General features: G+C 47.7%; 28 non-coding genes across 28 annotated transcripts; all 28 read left to right on the plus strand.

Moving 5' to 3' along the window:
• Nucleotides 1-2: 2 nt before the first annotated feature.
• Trnak-cuu lies at nucleotides 3-75 on the plus strand. The gene has a single exon. It is a non-coding gene; the product is annotated as a tRNA-Lys (tRNA).
• Nucleotides 76-396: 321 nt separating this feature from the next.
• Trnat-agu lies at nucleotides 397-468 on the plus strand. Its single transcript has one exon. It is a non-coding gene; the product is annotated as a tRNA-Thr (tRNA).
• Nucleotides 469-1808: 1340 nt separating this feature from the next.
• On the plus strand, nucleotides 1809-1881 carry Trnak-cuu. The gene has a single exon. It is a non-coding gene; the product is annotated as a tRNA-Lys (tRNA).
• A 321-nt stretch (nucleotides 1882-2202) lies between these two features.
• Nucleotides 2203-2274, plus strand: Trnat-agu. The gene has a single exon. It is a non-coding gene; the product is annotated as a tRNA-Thr (tRNA).
• Nucleotides 2275-2819: 545 nt separating this feature from the next.
• On the plus strand, nucleotides 2820-2892 carry Trnar-ucg. The gene has a single exon. It is a non-coding gene; the product is annotated as a tRNA-Arg (tRNA).
• A 438-nt stretch (nucleotides 2893-3330) lies between these two features.
• Nucleotides 3331-3403, plus strand: Trnak-cuu. Its single transcript has one exon. It is a non-coding gene; the product is annotated as a tRNA-Lys (tRNA).
• A 321-nt stretch (nucleotides 3404-3724) lies between these two features.
• On the plus strand, nucleotides 3725-3796 carry Trnat-agu. The gene has a single exon. It is a non-coding gene; the product is annotated as a tRNA-Thr (tRNA).
• A 542-nt stretch (nucleotides 3797-4338) lies between these two features.
• Trnar-ucg lies at nucleotides 4339-4411 on the plus strand. Its single transcript has one exon. It is a non-coding gene; the product is annotated as a tRNA-Arg (tRNA).
• A 438-nt stretch (nucleotides 4412-4849) lies between these two features.
• On the plus strand, nucleotides 4850-4922 carry Trnak-cuu. Its single transcript has one exon. It is a non-coding gene; the product is annotated as a tRNA-Lys (tRNA).
• A 321-nt stretch (nucleotides 4923-5243) lies between these two features.
• Trnat-agu lies at nucleotides 5244-5315 on the plus strand. The gene has a single exon. It is a non-coding gene; the product is annotated as a tRNA-Thr (tRNA).
• A 545-nt stretch (nucleotides 5316-5860) lies between these two features.
• Trnar-ucg lies at nucleotides 5861-5933 on the plus strand. The gene has a single exon. It is a non-coding gene; the product is annotated as a tRNA-Arg (tRNA).
• A 438-nt stretch (nucleotides 5934-6371) lies between these two features.
• On the plus strand, nucleotides 6372-6444 carry Trnak-cuu. Its single transcript has one exon. It is a non-coding gene; the product is annotated as a tRNA-Lys (tRNA).
• Nucleotides 6445-6765: 321 nt separating this feature from the next.
• Trnat-agu lies at nucleotides 6766-6837 on the plus strand. Its single transcript has one exon. It is a non-coding gene; the product is annotated as a tRNA-Thr (tRNA).
• A 542-nt stretch (nucleotides 6838-7379) lies between these two features.
• Trnal-uag lies at nucleotides 7380-7452 on the plus strand. The gene has a single exon. It is a non-coding gene; the product is annotated as a tRNA-Leu (tRNA).
• Nucleotides 7453-7890: 438 nt separating this feature from the next.
• Nucleotides 7891-7963, plus strand: Trnak-cuu. Its single transcript has one exon. It is a non-coding gene; the product is annotated as a tRNA-Lys (tRNA).
• Nucleotides 7964-8284: 321 nt separating this feature from the next.
• Nucleotides 8285-8356, plus strand: Trnat-agu. The gene has a single exon. It is a non-coding gene; the product is annotated as a tRNA-Thr (tRNA).
• A 545-nt stretch (nucleotides 8357-8901) lies between these two features.
• Nucleotides 8902-8974, plus strand: Trnar-ucg. Its single transcript has one exon. It is a non-coding gene; the product is annotated as a tRNA-Arg (tRNA).
• Nucleotides 8975-9412: 438 nt separating this feature from the next.
• Nucleotides 9413-9485, plus strand: Trnak-cuu. Its single transcript has one exon. It is a non-coding gene; the product is annotated as a tRNA-Lys (tRNA).
• A 321-nt stretch (nucleotides 9486-9806) lies between these two features.
• On the plus strand, nucleotides 9807-9878 carry Trnat-agu. Its single transcript has one exon. It is a non-coding gene; the product is annotated as a tRNA-Thr (tRNA).
• A 542-nt stretch (nucleotides 9879-10420) lies between these two features.
• Trnar-ucg lies at nucleotides 10421-10493 on the plus strand. Its single transcript has one exon. It is a non-coding gene; the product is annotated as a tRNA-Arg (tRNA).
• A 438-nt stretch (nucleotides 10494-10931) lies between these two features.
• Nucleotides 10932-11004, plus strand: Trnak-cuu. The gene has a single exon. It is a non-coding gene; the product is annotated as a tRNA-Lys (tRNA).
• A 321-nt stretch (nucleotides 11005-11325) lies between these two features.
• On the plus strand, nucleotides 11326-11397 carry Trnat-agu. The gene has a single exon. It is a non-coding gene; the product is annotated as a tRNA-Thr (tRNA).
• Nucleotides 11398-12737: 1340 nt separating this feature from the next.
• On the plus strand, nucleotides 12738-12810 carry Trnak-cuu. The gene has a single exon. It is a non-coding gene; the product is annotated as a tRNA-Lys (tRNA).
• A 321-nt stretch (nucleotides 12811-13131) lies between these two features.
• Nucleotides 13132-13203, plus strand: Trnat-agu. The gene has a single exon. It is a non-coding gene; the product is annotated as a tRNA-Thr (tRNA).
• A 542-nt stretch (nucleotides 13204-13745) lies between these two features.
• Nucleotides 13746-13818, plus strand: Trnar-ucg. The gene has a single exon. It is a non-coding gene; the product is annotated as a tRNA-Arg (tRNA).
• A 438-nt stretch (nucleotides 13819-14256) lies between these two features.
• Trnak-cuu lies at nucleotides 14257-14329 on the plus strand. Its single transcript has one exon. It is a non-coding gene; the product is annotated as a tRNA-Lys (tRNA).
• A 321-nt stretch (nucleotides 14330-14650) lies between these two features.
• On the plus strand, nucleotides 14651-14722 carry Trnat-agu. The gene has a single exon. It is a non-coding gene; the product is annotated as a tRNA-Thr (tRNA).
• A 542-nt stretch (nucleotides 14723-15264) lies between these two features.
• On the plus strand, nucleotides 15265-15337 carry Trnar-ucg. Its single transcript has one exon. It is a non-coding gene; the product is annotated as a tRNA-Arg (tRNA).

Here is a 15337-nt window from a genome sequence, read left to right on the forward strand (position 1 = left end):
GAGCCCGGCTAGCTCAGTCGGTAGAGCATGAGACTCTTAATCTCAGGGTCGTGGGTTCGAGCCCCACGCTGGGCGGCGCAAAATTTTGTGTCTACGCGGATGCAACCTGCGCCCCTCTCGTGAGCCTTGCGTAATGAACGTAACGGGTTACGACGATGCCTAGCTTCGTATGAATATCAGAGGAATGGTTTTTGAAGCTGAAAGTAGCTCTGAAATGAAATAAAAGTGTTGTTTTGGAATTTTAGGCGTACATCGATATCGTGTGAGATGTGTAGGAAAGCAGCAGCTGTGCTAACTAAATACAAATAATGGTCGCTAATGCGGTGCGTTTCCAGCTGAAGGGCTCCGATTGACTGGTCCATAAGATTGAAGTACCCGAAATGTGCACTAGGCGGCGCCTCCTTAGCTCAGTGGCAGAGCGCTGGTCTAGTAAACCAGCGGTCGTGAGTTCGATCCTCACAGGAGGCAAAAGAATTTTGTAACAGCCCCTTCTAACGTAGATCTTCCGAAAAAAGCTTTCAAGGATATAAAAAATTATGAATGGGTTCGGTATTTAAGAAATGCTCTCGCAAATGAATAGTGCGAATGGTGCTATTAAAGTAGGCACCAGAAACTGCTGCTTTTGGCAGTCTCCGGAGAATGCCGACGTGGAATACTTAATTCTTGTGATGTATTTTCTACCCCTGGTAGAGACCCTCGCGGTTGTCGTCGTCGTCGTCGGCGCCGCCGCCGCTTTGGTAATAGAGGCAACTCGCCATTGTATGACATAGGGTGAGGCACCTTCTGCAAGCGACTGAGATGGCAGTAAGCAATTGAAGCTGATTTGCAACCTCTTGTTTGATCAGCGTCACAAGGGCTTGAATGTAACTTGCGATGGGACACAGCAAGAAGTAGCGTCGCCTTTTTAGTACTGAAATTGGAGATGGAGAATTGCGTCAAAGATGGGAAATTCATTCCGGCAAGCGTACAAATGGCGACAATGAGGTGTGTGTGGGGAAGCATATTGCGCCAGTGACCGTGTGGCCTAATGGATTATTCCTCATTATTTGTTTTTTGCGGGAAGAGACATTTTTTTTTCCCTTGGTTTTGAGAGAGATTTCTATTTTTCGTTGCACTTATATTACAAAGAAGACGAGGCAATGAACTCCTTGTAATCCGGAAGAACCAGTATTCTTTTTGTGTACTGTGAATCTGGAGACTTTGATTTCTTTTGACTATAGCTGATGAAGCTCGCCAAGGACGGCATTCATGGAGAGCGCAAGGAGGGCTGTAAGGGGAGAAGGGAGGCCCTAAAAAAAGAAAAAAAAAAAAATGGATAAGGCGTCGGACTTCGGATCCGAAGATTGCGGGTTCGAATCCTGTCACGGACGAGTTTTTCCAGTTCTGCAAAAGATGCATGCTGTTTTACTGAGTTGTTTGAGTACTACAAATCTAGTTGAAAGTTGCTGCTGTCCGCTTCCTGGCTGCAAACCGGCGTCTACCTGAAGCTCAAGCAAGACAAAGGGGTTGTGTAGCGAAATTTTCGGCACAGTGCCGATCAGGAGAGATTTTTGGAACTACTGCGTCTGACTCAGGACCCAAGAGCTGCGCCACAGGCGTCTGCGCACAGTCGAGCATGTGTGTTGAATAATGGTGCTGATAGCCACGTATCATTTCAAGTAGATTTGATGCCTTTCGGAAAATTTATTTCATTGAATAGGAATTGTAGCTCATTTGTGGCAGCAGGAAATAAGCTGTAGTCAAAAGGATCTTCCATAGATGGTCGCAGGTCGCATAAATACTGTATGGCTCGTGACGCGTTGTGTGGAGCCCGGCTAGTTCAGTCGGTAGAGCATGAGACTCTTAATCTCAGGGTCGTGGGTTCGAGCCCCACGCTGGGCGGCGCAAAATTTTGTGTCTACGCGGATGCAACCTGCGCCCCTCTCGTGAGCCTTGCGTAATGAACGTAACGGGTTACGACGATGCCTAGCTTCGTATGAATATCAGAGGAATGGTTTTTGAAGCTGAAAGTAGCTCTGAAATGAAATAAAAGTGTTGTTTTGGAATTTTAGGCGTACATCGATATCGTGTGAGATGTGTAGGAAAGCAGCAGCTGTGCTAACTAAATACAAATAATGGTCGCTAATGCGGTGCGTTTCCAGCTGAAGGGCTCCGATTGACTGGTCCATAAGATTGAAGTACCCGAAATGTGCACTAGGCGGCGCCTCCTTAGCTCAGTGGCAGAGCGCTGGTCTAGTAAACCAGCGGTCGTGAGTTCGATCCTCACAGGAGGCAAAAGAATTTTGTAACAGCCCCTTCTAACGTAGATCTTCCGAAAAAAGCGGTCAAGGATATAAAAAATTATGAATGGGTTCGGTATTTAAGAAATGCTCTCGCAAATGAATAGTGCGAATGGTGCTATTAAAGTAGGCACCAGAAACTGCTGCTTTTGGCAGTCTCCGGAGAATGCCGACGTGGAATACTTAGTTCTTGTGATGTATTTTCTACCCCTGGTAGAGACACTCGCGGTTGTCGTCGTCGTCGTCGGCGCCGCCGCCGCTTTGGTAATAGAGGCAACTCGCCATTGTATGACATAGGGTGAGGCACCTTCTGCAAGCGACTGAGATGGCAGTAAGCAATTGAAGCTGATTTGCAACCTCTTGTTTGATCAGCGTCACAAGGGCTTGAATGTAACTTGCGATGGGACACAGCAAGAAGTAGCGTCGCCTTTTTAGTACTGAAATTGGAGATGGAGAATTGCGTCAAAGATGGGAAATTCATTCCGGCAAGCGTACAAATGGCGACAATGAGGTGTGTGTGGGGAAGCATATTGCGCCAGTGACCGTGTGGCCTAATGGATAAGGCGTCGGACTTCGGATCCGAAGATTGCGGGTTCGAATCCTGTCACGGACGAGTTTTTCCAGTTCTGCAAAAGATGCATGCTGTTTTACTGAGTTGTTTGAGTACTACAAATCTAGTTGAAAGTTGCTGCTGTCCGCTTCCTGGCTGCAAACCGGCGTCTACCTGAAGCTCAAGCAAGACAAAGGGGTTGTGTAGCGAAATTTTCGGCACAGTGCCGATCAGGAGAGATTTTTGGAACTACTGCGTCTGACTCAGGACCCAAGAGCTGCGCCACAGGCGTCTGCGCACAGTCGAGCATGTGTGTTGAATAATGGTGCTGATAGCCACGTATCATTTCAAGTAGATTTGATGCCTTTCGGAAAATTTATTTCATTGAATAGGAATTGTAGCTCATTTGTGGCAGCAGGAAATAAGCTGTAGTCAAAAGGATCTTCCATAGATGGTCGCAGGTCGCATAAATACTGTATGGCTCGTGACGCGTTGTGTGGAGCCCGGCTAGCTCAGTCGGTAGAGCATGAGACTCTTAATCTCAGGGTCGTGGGTTCGAGCCCCACGCTGGGCGGCGCAAAATTTTGTGTCTACGCGGATGCAACCTGCGCCCCTCTCGTGAGCCTTGCGTAATGAACGTAACGGGTTACGACGATGCCTAGCTTCGTATGAATATCAGAGGAATGGTTTTTGAAGCTGAAAGTAGCTCTGAAATGAAATAAAAGTGTTGTTTTGGAATTTTAGGCGTACATCGATATCGTGTGAGATGTGTAGGAAAGCAGCAGCTGTGCTAACTAAATACAAATAATGGTCGCTAATGCGGTGCGTTTCCAGCTGAAGGGCTCCGATTGACTGGTCCATAAGATTGAAGTACCCGAAATGTGCACTAGGCGGCGCCTCCTTAGCTCAGTGGCAGAGCGCTGGTCTAGTAAACCAGCGGTCGTGAGTTCGATCCTCACAGGAGGCAAAAGAATTTTGTAACAGCCCCTTCTAACGTAGATCTTCCGAAAAAAGCGGTCAAGGATATAAAAAATTATGAATGGGTTCGGTATTTAAGAAATGCTCTCGCAAATGAATAGTGCGAATGGTGCTATTAAAGTAGGCACCAGAAACTGCTGCTTTTGGCAGTCTCCGGAGAATGCCGACGTGGAATACTTAGTTCTTGTGATGTATTTTCTACCCCTGGTAGAGACCCTCGCGGTTGTCGTCGTCGTCGTCGGCGCCGCCGCTTTGGTAATAGAGGCAACTCGCCATTGTATGACATAGGGTGAGGCACCTTCTGCAAGCGACTGAGATGGCAGTAAGCAATTGAAGCTGATTTGCAACCTCTTGTTTGATCAGCGTCACAAGGGCTTGAATGTAACTTGCGATGGGACACAGCAAGAAGTAGCGTCGCCTTTTTAGTACTGAAATTGGAGATGGAGAATTGCGTCAAAGATGGGAAATTCATTCCGGCAAGCGTACAAATGGCGACAATGAGGTGTGTGTGGGGAAGCATATTGCGCCAGTGACCGTGTGGCCTAATGGATAAGGCGTCGGACTTCGGATCCGAAGATTGCGGGTTCGAATCCTGTCACGGACGAGTTTTTCCAGTTCTGCAAAAGATGCATGCTGTTTTACTGAGTTGTTTGAGTACTACAAATCTAGTTGAAAGTTGCTGCTGTCCGCTTCCTGGCTGCAAACCGGCGTCTACCTGAAGCTCAAGCAAGACAAAGGGGTTGTGTAGCGAAATTTTCGGCACAGTGCCGATCAGGAGAGATTTTTGGAACTACTGCGTCTGACTCAGGACCCAAGAGCTGCGCCACAGGCGTCTGCGCACAGTCGAGCATGTGTGTTGAATAATGGTGCTGATAGCCACGTATCATTTCAAGTAGATTTGATGCCTTTCGGAAAATTTATTTCATTGAATAGGAATTGTAGCTCATTTGTGGCAGCAGGAAATAAGCTGTAGTCAAAAGGATCTTCCATAGATGGTCGCAGGTCGCATAAATACTGTATGGCTCGTGACGCGTTGTGTGGAGCCCGGCTAGTTCAGTCGGTAGAGCATGAGACTCTTAATCTCAGGGTCGTGGGTTCGAGCCCCACGCTGGGCGGCGCAAAATTTTGTGTCTACGCGGATGCAACCTGCGCCCCTCTCGTGAGCCTTGCGTAATGAACGTAACGGGTTACGACGATGCCTAGCTTCGTATGAATATCAGAGGAATGGTTTTTGAAGCTGAAAGTAGCTCTGAAATGAAATAAAAGTGTTGTTTTGGAATTTTAGGCGTACATCGATATCGTGTGAGATGTGTAGGAAAGCAGCAGCTGTGCTAACTAAATACAAATAATGGTCGCTAATGCGGTGCGTTTCCAGCTGAAGGGCTCCGATTGACTGGTCCATAAGATTGAAGTACCCGAAATGTGCACTAGGCGGCGCCTCCTTAGCTCAGTGGCAGAGCGCTGGTCTAGTAAACCAGCGGTCGTGAGTTCGATCCTCACAGGAGGCAAAAGAATTTTGTAACAGCCCCTTCTAACGTAGATCTTCCGAAAAAAGCGGTCAAGGATATAAAAAATTATGAATGGGTTCGGTATTTAAGAAATGCTCTCGCAAATGAATAGTGCGAATGGTGCTATTAAAGTAGGCACCAGAAACTGCTGCTTTTGGCAGTCTCCGGAGAATGCCGACGTGGAATACTTAGTTCTTGTGATGTATTATCTACCCCTGGTAGAGACCCTCGCGGTTGTCGTCGTCGTCGTCGGCGCCGCCGCCGCTTTGGTAATAGAGGCAACTCGCCATTGTATGACATAGGGTGAGGCACCTTCTGCAAGCGACTGAGATGGCAGTAAGCAATTGAAGCTGATTTGCAACCTCTTGTTTGATCAGCGTCACAAGGGCTTGAATGTAACTTGCGATGGGACACAGCAAGAAGTAGCGTCGCCTTTTTAGTACTGAAATTGGAGATGGAGAATTGCGTCAAAGATGGGAAATTCATTCCGGCAAGCGTACAAATGGCGACAATGAGGTGTGTGTGGGGAAGCATATTGCGCCAGTGACCGTGTGGCCTAATGGATAAGGCGTCGGACTTCGGATCCGAAGATTGCGGGTTCGAATCCTGTCACGGACGAGTTTTTCCAGTTCTGCAAAAGATGCATGCTGTTTTACTGAGTTGTTTGAGTACTACAAATCTAGTTGAAAGTTGCTGCTGTCCGCTTCCTGGCTGCAAACCGGCGTCTACCTGAAGCTCAAGCAAGACAAAGGGGTTGTGTAGCGAAATTTTCGGCACAGTGCCGGTCAGGAGAGATTTTTGGAACTACTGCGTCTGACTCAGGACCCAAGAGCTGCGCCACAGGCGTCTGCGCACAGTCGAGCATGTGTGTTGAATAATGGTGCTGATAGCCACGTATCATTTCAAGTAGATTTGATGCCTTTCGGAAAATTTATTTCATTGAATAGGAATTGTAGCTCATTTGTGGCAGCAGGAAATAAGCTGTAGTCAAAAGGATCTTCCATAGATGGTCGCAGGTCGCATAAATACTGTATGGCTCGTGACGCGTTGTGTGGAGCCCGGCTAGCTCAGTCGGTAGAGCATGAGACTCTTAATCTCAGGGTCGTGGGTTCGAGCCCCACGCTGGGCGGCGCAAAATTTTGTGTCTACGCGGATGCAACCTGCGCCCCTCTCGTGAGCCTTGCGTAATGAACGTAACGGGTTACGACGATGCCTAGCTTCGTATGAATATCAGAGGAATGGTTTTTGAAGCTGAAAGTAGCTCTGAAATGAAATAAAAGTGTTGTTTTGGAATTTTAGGCGTACATCGATATCGTGTGAGATGTGTAGGAAAGCAGCAGCTGTGCTAACTAAATACAAATAATGGTCGCTAATGCGGTGCGTTTCCAGCTGAAGGGCTCCGATTGACTGGTCCATAAGATTGAAGTACCCGAAATGTGCACTAGGCGGCGCCTCCTTAGCTCAGTGGCAGAGCGCTGGTCTAGTAAACCAGCGGTCGTGAGTTCGATCCTCACAGGAGGCAAAAGAATTTTGTAACAGCCCCTTCTAACGTAGATCTTCCGAAAAAAGCGGTCAAGGATATAAAAAATTATGAATGGGTTCGGTATTTAAGAAATGCTCTCGCAAATGAATAGTGCGAATGGTGCTATTAAAGTAGGCACCAGAAACTGCTGCTTTTGGCAGTCTCCGGAGAATGCCGACGTGGAATACTTAGTTCTTGTGATGTATTTTCTACCCCTGGTAGAGACCCTCGCGGTTGTCGTCGTCGTCGTCGGCGCCGCCGCTTTGGTAATAGAGGCAACTCGCCATTGTATGACATAGGGTGAGGCACCTTCTGCAAGCGACTGAGATGGCAGTAAGCAATTGAAGCTGATTTGCAACCTCTTGTTTGATCAGCGTCACAAGGGCTTGAATGTAACTTGCGATGGGACACAGCAAGAAGTAGCGTCGCCTTTTTAGTACTGAAATTGGAGATGGAGAATTGCGTCAAAGATGGGAAATTCACTCCGGCAAGCGTACAAATGGCGACAATGAGGTGTGTGTGGGGAAGCATATTGCGCCAGTGACCGTGTGGCCTAATGGATAAGGCGTCGGACTTAGGATCCGAAGATTGCGGGTTCGAATCCTGTCACGGACGAGTTTTTCCAGTTCTGCAAAAGATGCATGCTGTTTTACTGAGTTGTTTGAGTACTACAAATCTAGTTGAAAGTTGCTGCTGTCCGCTTCCTGGCTGCAAACCGGCGTCTACCTGAAGCTCAAGCAAGACAAAGGGGTTGTGTAGCGAAATTTTCGGCACAGTGCCGATCAGGAGAGATTTTTGGAACTACTGCGTCTGACTCAGGACCCAAGAGCTGCGCCACAGGCGTCTGCGCACAGTCGAGCATGTGTGTTGAATAATGGTGCTGATAGCCACGTATCATTTCAAGTAGATTTGATGCCTTTCGGAAAATTTATTTCATTGAATAGGAATTGTAGCTCATTTGTGGCAGCAGGAAATAAGCTGTAGTCAAAAGGATCTTCCATAGATGGTCGCAGGTCGCATAAATACTGTATGGCTCGTGACGCGTTGTGTGGAGCCCGGCTAGCTCAGTCGGTAGAGCATGAGACTCTTAATCTCAGGGTCGTGGGTTCGAGCCCCACGCTGGGCGGCGCAAAATTTTGTGTCTACGCGGATGCAACCTGCGCCCCTCTCGTGAGCCTTGCGTAATGAACGTAACGGGTTACGACGATGCCTAGCTTCGTATGAATATCAGAGGAATGGTTTTTGAAGCTGAAAGTAGCTCTGAAATGAAATAAAAGTGTTGTTTTGGAATTTTAGGCGTACATCGATATCGTGTGAGATGTGTAGGAAAGCAGCAGCTGTGCTAACTAAATACAAATAATGGTCGCTAATGCGGTGCGTTTCCAGCTGAAGGGCTCCGATTGACTGGTCCATAAGATTGAAGTACCCGAAATGTGCACTAGGCGGCGCCTCCTTAGCTCAGTGGCAGAGCGCTGGTCTAGTAAACCAGCGGTCGTGAGTTCGATCCTCACAGGAGGCAAAAGAATTTTGTAACAGCCCCTTCTAACGTAGATCTTCCGAAAAAAGCGGTCAAGGATATAAAAAATTATGAATGGGTTCGGTATTTAAGAAATGCTCTCGCAAATGAATAGTGCGAATGGTGCTATTAAAGTAGGCACCAGAAACTGCTGCTTTTGGCAGTCTCCGGAGAATGCCGACGTGGAATACTTAGTTCTTGTGATGTATTTTCTACCCCTGGTAGAGACCCTCGCGGTTGTCGTCGTCGTCGTCGGCGCCGCCGCCGCTTTGGTAATAGAGGCAACTCGCCATTGTATGACATAGGGTGAGGCACCTTCTGCAAGCGACTGAGATGGCAGTAAGCAATTGAAGCTGATTTGCAACCTCTTGTTTGATCAGCGTCACAAGGGCTTGAATGTAACTTGCGATGGGACACAGCAAGAAGTAGCGTCGCCTTTTTAGTACTGAAATTGGAGATGGAGAATTGCGTCAAAGATGGGAAATTCATTCCGGCAAGCGTACAAATGGCGACAATGAGGTGTGTGTGGGGAAGCATATTGCGCCAGTGACCGTGTGGCCTAATGGATAAGGCGTCGGACTTCGGATCCGAAGATTGCGGGTTCGAATCCTGTCACGGTCGAGTTTTTCCAGTTCTGCAAAAGATGCATGCTGTTTTACTGAGTTGTTTGAGTACTACAAATCTAGTTGAAAGTTGCTGCTGTCCGCTTCCTGGCTGCAAACCGGCGTCTACCTGAAGCTCAAGCAAGACAAAGGGGTTGTGTAGCGAAATTTTCGGCACAGTGCCGGTCAGGAGAGATTTTTGGAACTACTGCGTCTGACTCAGGACCCAAGAGCTGCGCCACAGGCGTCTGCGCACAGTCGAGCATGTGTGTTGAATAATGGTGCTGATAGCCACGTATCATTTCAAGTAGATTTGATGCCTTTCGGAAAATTTATTTCATTGAATAGGAATTGTAGCTCATTTGTGGCAGCAGGAAATAAGCTGTAGTCAAAAGGATCTTCCATAGATGGTCGCAGGTCGCATAAATACTGTATGGCTCGTGATGCGTTGTGTGGAGCCCGGCTAGCTCAGTCGGTAGAGCATGAGACTCTTAATCTCAGGGTCGTGGGTTCGAGCCCCACGCTGGGCGGCGCAAAATTTTGTGTCTACGCGGATGCAACCTGCGCCCCTCTCGTGAGCCTTGCGTAATGAACGTAACGGGTTACGACGATGCCTAGCTTCGTATGAATATCAGAGGAATGGTTTTTGAAGCTGAAAGTAGCTCTGAAATGAAATAAAAGTGTTGTTTTGGAATTTTAGGCGTACATCGATATCGTGTGAGATGTGTAGGAAAGCAGCAGCTGTGCTAACTAAATACAAATAATGGTCGCTAATGCGGTGCGTTTCCAGCTGAAGGGCTCCGATTGACTGGTCCATAAGATTGAAGTACCCGAAATGTGCACTAGGCGGCGCCTCCTTAGCTCAGTGGCAGAGCGCTGGTCTAGTAAACCAGCGGTCGTGAGTTCGATCCTCACAGGAGGCAAAAGAATTTTGTAACAGCCCCTTCTAACGTAGATCTTCCGAAAAAAGCGGTCAAGGATATAAAAAATTATGAATGGGTTCGGTATTTAAGAAATGCTCTCGCAAATGAATAGTGCGAATGGTGCTATTAAAGTAGGCACCAGAAACTGCTGCTTTTGGCAGTCTCCGGAGAATGCCGACGTGGAATACTTAGTTCTTGTGATGTATTTTCTACCCCTGGTAGAGACCCTCGCGGTTGTCGTCGTCGTCGGCGCCGCCGCCGCTTTGGTAATAGAGGCAACTCGCCATTGTATGACATAGGGTGAGGCACCTTCTGCAAGCGACTGAGATGGCAGTAAGCAATTGAAGCTGATTTGCAACCTCTTGTTTGATCAGCGTCACAAGGGCTTGAATGTAACTTGCGATGGGACACAGCAAGAAGTAGCGTCGCCTTTTTAGTACTGAAATTGGAGATGGAGAATTGCGTCAAAGATGGGAAATTCATTCCGGCAAGCGTACAAATGGCGACAATGAGGTGTGTGTGGGGAAGCATATTGCGCCAGTGACCGTGTGGCCTAATGGATAAGGCGTCGGACTTCGGATCCGAAGATTGCGGGTTCGAATCCTGTCACGGACGAGTTTTTCCAGTTCTGCAAAAGATGCATGCTGTTTTACTGAGTTGTTTGAGTACTACAAATCTAGTTGAAAGTTGCTGCTGTCCGCTTCCTGGCTGCAAACCGGCGTCTACCTGAAGCTCAAGCAAGACAAAGGGGTTGTGTAGCGAAATTTTCGGCACAGTGCCGATCAGGAGAGATTTTTGGAACTACTGCGTCTGACTCAGGACCCAAGAGCTGCGCCACAGGCGTCTGCGCACAGTCGAGCATGTGTGTTGAATAATGGTGCTGATAGCCACGTATCATTTCAAGTAGATTTGATGCCTTTCGGAAAATTTATTTCATTGAATAGGAATTGTAGCTCATTTGTGGCAGCAGGAAATAAGCTGTAGTCAAAAGGATCTTCCATAGATGGTCGCAGGTCGCATAAATACTGTATGGCTCGTGACGCGTTGTGTGGAGCCCGGCTAGCTCAGTCGGTAGAGCATGAGACTCTTAATCTCAGGGTCGTGGGTTCGAGCCCCACGCTGGGCGGCGCAAAATTTTGTGTCTACGCGGATGCAACCTGCGCCCCTCTCGTGAGCCTTGCGTAATGAACGTAACGGGTTACGACGATGCCTAGCTTCGTATGAATATCAGAGGAATGGTTTTTGAAGCTGAAAGTAGCTCTGAAATGAAATAAAAGTGTTGTTTTGGAATTTTAGGCGTACATCGATATCGTGTGAGATGTGTAGGAAAGCAGCAGCTGTGCTAACTAAATACAAATAATGGTCGCTAATGCGGTGCGTTTCCAGCTGAAGGGCTCCGATTGACTGGTCCATAAGATTGAAGTACCCGAAATGTGCACTAGGCGGCGCCTCCTTAGCTCAGTGGCAGAGCGCTGGTCTAGTAAACCAGCGGTCGTGAGTTCGATCCTCACAGGAGGCAAAAGAATTTTGTAACAGCCCCTTCTAACGTAGATCTTCCGAAAAAAGCTTTCAAGGATATAAAAAATTATGAATGGGTTCGGTATTTAAGAAATGCTCTCGCAAATGAATAGTGCGAATGGTGCTATTAAAGTAGGCACCAGAAACTGCTGCTTTTGGCAGTCTCCGGAGAATGCCGACGTGGAATACTTAATTCTTGTGATGTATTTTCTACCCCTGGTAGAGACCCTCGCGGTTGTCGTCGTCGTCGTCGGCGCCGCCGCCGCTTTGGTAATAGAGGCAACTCGCCATTGTATGACATAGGGTGAGGCACCTTCTGCAAGCGACTGAGATGGCAGTAAGCAATTGAAGCTGATTTGCAACCTCTTGTTTGATCAGCGTCACAAGGGCTTGAATGTAACTTGCGATGGGACACAGCAAGAAGTAGCGTCGCCTTTTTAGTACTGAAATTGGAGATGGAGAATTGCGTCAAAGATGGGAAATTCATTCCGGCAAGCGTACAAATGGCGACAATGAGGTGTGTGTGGGGAAGCATATTGCGCCAGTGACCGTGTGGCCTAATGGATTATTCCTCATTATTTGTTTTTTGCGGGAAGAGACATTTTTTTTTCCCTTGGTTTTGAGAGAGATTTCTATTTTTCGTTGCACTTATATTACAAAGAAGACGAGGCAATGAACTCCTTGTAATCCGGAAGAACCAGTATTCTTTTTGTGTACTGTGAATCTGGAGACTTTGATTTCTTTTGACTATAGCTGATGAAGCTCGCCAAGGACGGCATTCATGGAGAGCGCAAGGAGGGCTGTAAGGGGAGAAGGGAGGCCCTAAAAAAAGAAAAAAAAAAAAATGGATAAGGCGTCGGACTTCGGATCCGAAGATTGCGGGTTCGAATCCTGTCACGGACGAGTTTTTCCAGTTCTGCAAAAGATGCATGCTGTTTTACTGAGTTGTTTGAGTACTACAAATCTAGTTGAAAGTTGCTGCTGTCCGCTTCCTGGCTGCAAACCGGCGTCTACCTGAAGCTCAAGCAAGACAAAGGGGTTGTGTAGCGAAATTTTCGGCACAGTGCCGATCAGGAGAGATTTTTGGAACTACTGCGTCTGACTCAGGACCCAAGAGCTGCGCCACAGGCGTCTGCGCACAGTCGAGCATGTGTGTTGAATAATGGTGCTGATAGCCACGTATCATTTCAAGTAGATTTGATGCCTTTCGGAAAATTTATTTCATTGAATAGGAATTGTAGCTCATTTGTGGCAGCAGGAAATAAGCTGTAGTCAAAAGGATCTTCCATAGATGGTCGCAGGTCGCATAAATACTGTATGGCTCGTGACGCATTGTGTGGAGCCCGGCTAGCTCAGTCGGTAGAGCATGAGACTCTTAATCTCAGGGTCGTGGGTTCGAGCCCCACGCTGGGCGGCGCAAAATTTTGTGTCTACGCGGATGCAACCTGCGCCCCTCTCGTGAGCCTTGCGTAATGAACGTAACGGGTTACGACGATGCCTAGCTTCGTATGAATATCAGAGGAATGGTTTTTGAAGCTGAAAGTAGCTCTGAAATGAAATAAAAGTGTTGTTTTGGAATTTTAGGCGTACATCGATATCGTGTGAGATGTGTAGGAAAGCAGCAGCTGTGCTAACTAAATACAAATAATGGTCGCTAATGCGGTGCGTTTCCAGCTGAAGGGCTCCGATTGACTGGTCCATAAGATTGAAGTACCCGAAATGTGCACTAGGCGGCGCCTCCTTAGCTCAGTGGCAGAGCGCTGGTCTAGTAAACCAGCGGTCGTGAGTTCGATCCTCACAGGAGGCAAAAGAATTTTGTAACAGCCCCTTCTAACGTAGATCTTCCGAAAAAAGCGGTCAAGGATATAAAAAATTATGAATGGGTTCGGTATTTAAGAAATGCTCTCGCAAATGAATAGTGCGAATGGTGCTATTAAAGTAGGCACCAGAAACTGCTGCTTTTGGCAGTCTCCGGAGAATGCCGACGTGGAATACTTAGTTCTTGTGATGTATTTTCTACCCCTGGTAGAGACCCTCGCGGTTGTCGTCGTCGTCGGCGCCGCCGCCGCTTTGGTAATAGAGGCAACTCGCCATTGTATGACATAGGGTGAGGCACCTTCTGCAAGCGACTGAGATGGCAGTAAGCAATTGAAGCTGATTTGCAACCTCTTGTTTGATCAGCGTCACAAGGGCTTGAATGTAACTTGCGATGGGACACAGCAAGAAGTAGCGTCGCCTTTTTAGTACTGAAATTGGAGATGGAGAATTGCGTCAAAGATGGGAAATTCATTCCGGCAAGCGTACAAATGGCGACAATGAGGTGTGTGTGGGGAAGCATATTGCGCCAGTGACCGTGTGGCCTAATGGATAAGGCGTCGGACTTCGGATCCGAAGATTGCGGGTTCGAATCCTGTCACGGACGAGTTTTTCCAGTTCTGCAAAAGATGCATGCTGTTTTACTGAGTTGTTTGAGTACTACAAATCTAGTTGAAAGTTGCTGCTGTCCGCTTCCTGGCTGCAAACCGGCGTCTACCTGAAGCTCAAGCAAGACAAAGGGGTTGTGTAGCGAAATTTTCGGCACAGTGCCGATCAGGAGAGATTTTTGGAACTACTGCGTCTGACTCAGGACCCAAGAGCTGCGCCACAGGCGTCTGCGCACAGTCGAGCATGTGTGTTGAATAATGGTGCTGATAGCCACGTATCATTTCAAGTAGATTTGATGCCTTTCGGAAAATTTATTTCATTGAATAGGAATTGTAGCTCATTTGTGGCAGCAGGAAATAAGCTGTAGTCAAAAGGATCTTCCATAGATGGTCGCAGGTCGCATAAATACTGTATGGCTCGTGACGCGTTGTGTGGAGCCCGGCTAGCTCAGTCGGTAGAGCATGAGACTCTTAATCTCAGGGTCGTGGGTTCGAGCCCCACGCTGGGCGGCGCAAAATTTTGTGTCTACGCGGATGCAACCTGCGCCCCTCTCGTGAGCCTTGCGTAATGAACGTAACGGGTTACGACGATGCCTAGCTTCGTATGAATATCAGAGGAATGGTTTTTGAAGCTGAAAGTAGCTCTGAAATGAAATAAAAGTGTTGTTTTGGAATTTTAGGCGTACATCGATATCGTGTGAGATGTGTAGGAAAGCAGCAGCTGTGCTAACTAAATACAAATAATGGTCGCTAATGCGGTGCGTTTCCAGCTGAAGGGCTCCGATTGACTGGTCCATAAGATTGAAGTACCCGAAATGTGCACTAGGCGGCGCCTCCTTAGCTCAGTGGCAGAGCGCTGGTCTAGTAAACCAGCGGTCGTGAGTTCGATCCTCACAGGAGGCAAAAGAATTTTGTAACAGCCCCTTCTAACGTAGATCTTCCGAAAAAAGCGGTCAAGGATATAAAAATTTATGAATGGGTTCGGTATTTAAGAAATGCTCTCGCAAATGAATAGTGCGAATGGTGCTATTAAAGTAGGCACCAGAAACTGCTGCTTTTGGCAGTCTCCGGAGAATACCGACGTGGAATACTTAGTTCTTGTGATGTATTTTCTACCCCTGGTAGAGACCCTCGCGGTTGTCGTCGTCGTCGGCGCCGCCGCCGCTTTGGTAATAGAGGCAACTCGCCATTGTATGACATAGGGTGAGGCACCTTCTGCAAGCGACTGAGATGGCAGTAAGCAATTGAAGCTGATTTGCAACCTCTTGTTTGATCAGCGTCACAAGGGCTTGAATGTAACTTGCGATGGGACACAGCAAGAAGTAGCGTCGCCTTTTTAGTACTGAAATTGGAGATGGAGAATTGCGTCAAAGATGGGAAATTCATTCCGGCAAGCGTACAAATGGCGACAATGAGGTGTGTGTGGGGAAGCATATTGCGCCAGTGACCGTGTGGCCTAATGGATAAGGCGTCGGACTTCGGATCCGAAGATTGCGGGTTCGAATCCTGTCACGGTCG

The sequence above is a fragment of the Schistocerca piceifrons genome, chromosome 7, assembly GCF_021461385.2.
Source record: "Schistocerca piceifrons isolate TAMUIC-IGC-003096 chromosome 7, iqSchPice1.1, whole genome shotgun sequence".
NCBI classification, from domain to species: domain Eukaryota; kingdom Metazoa; phylum Arthropoda; class Insecta; order Orthoptera; family Acrididae; genus Schistocerca; species Schistocerca piceifrons.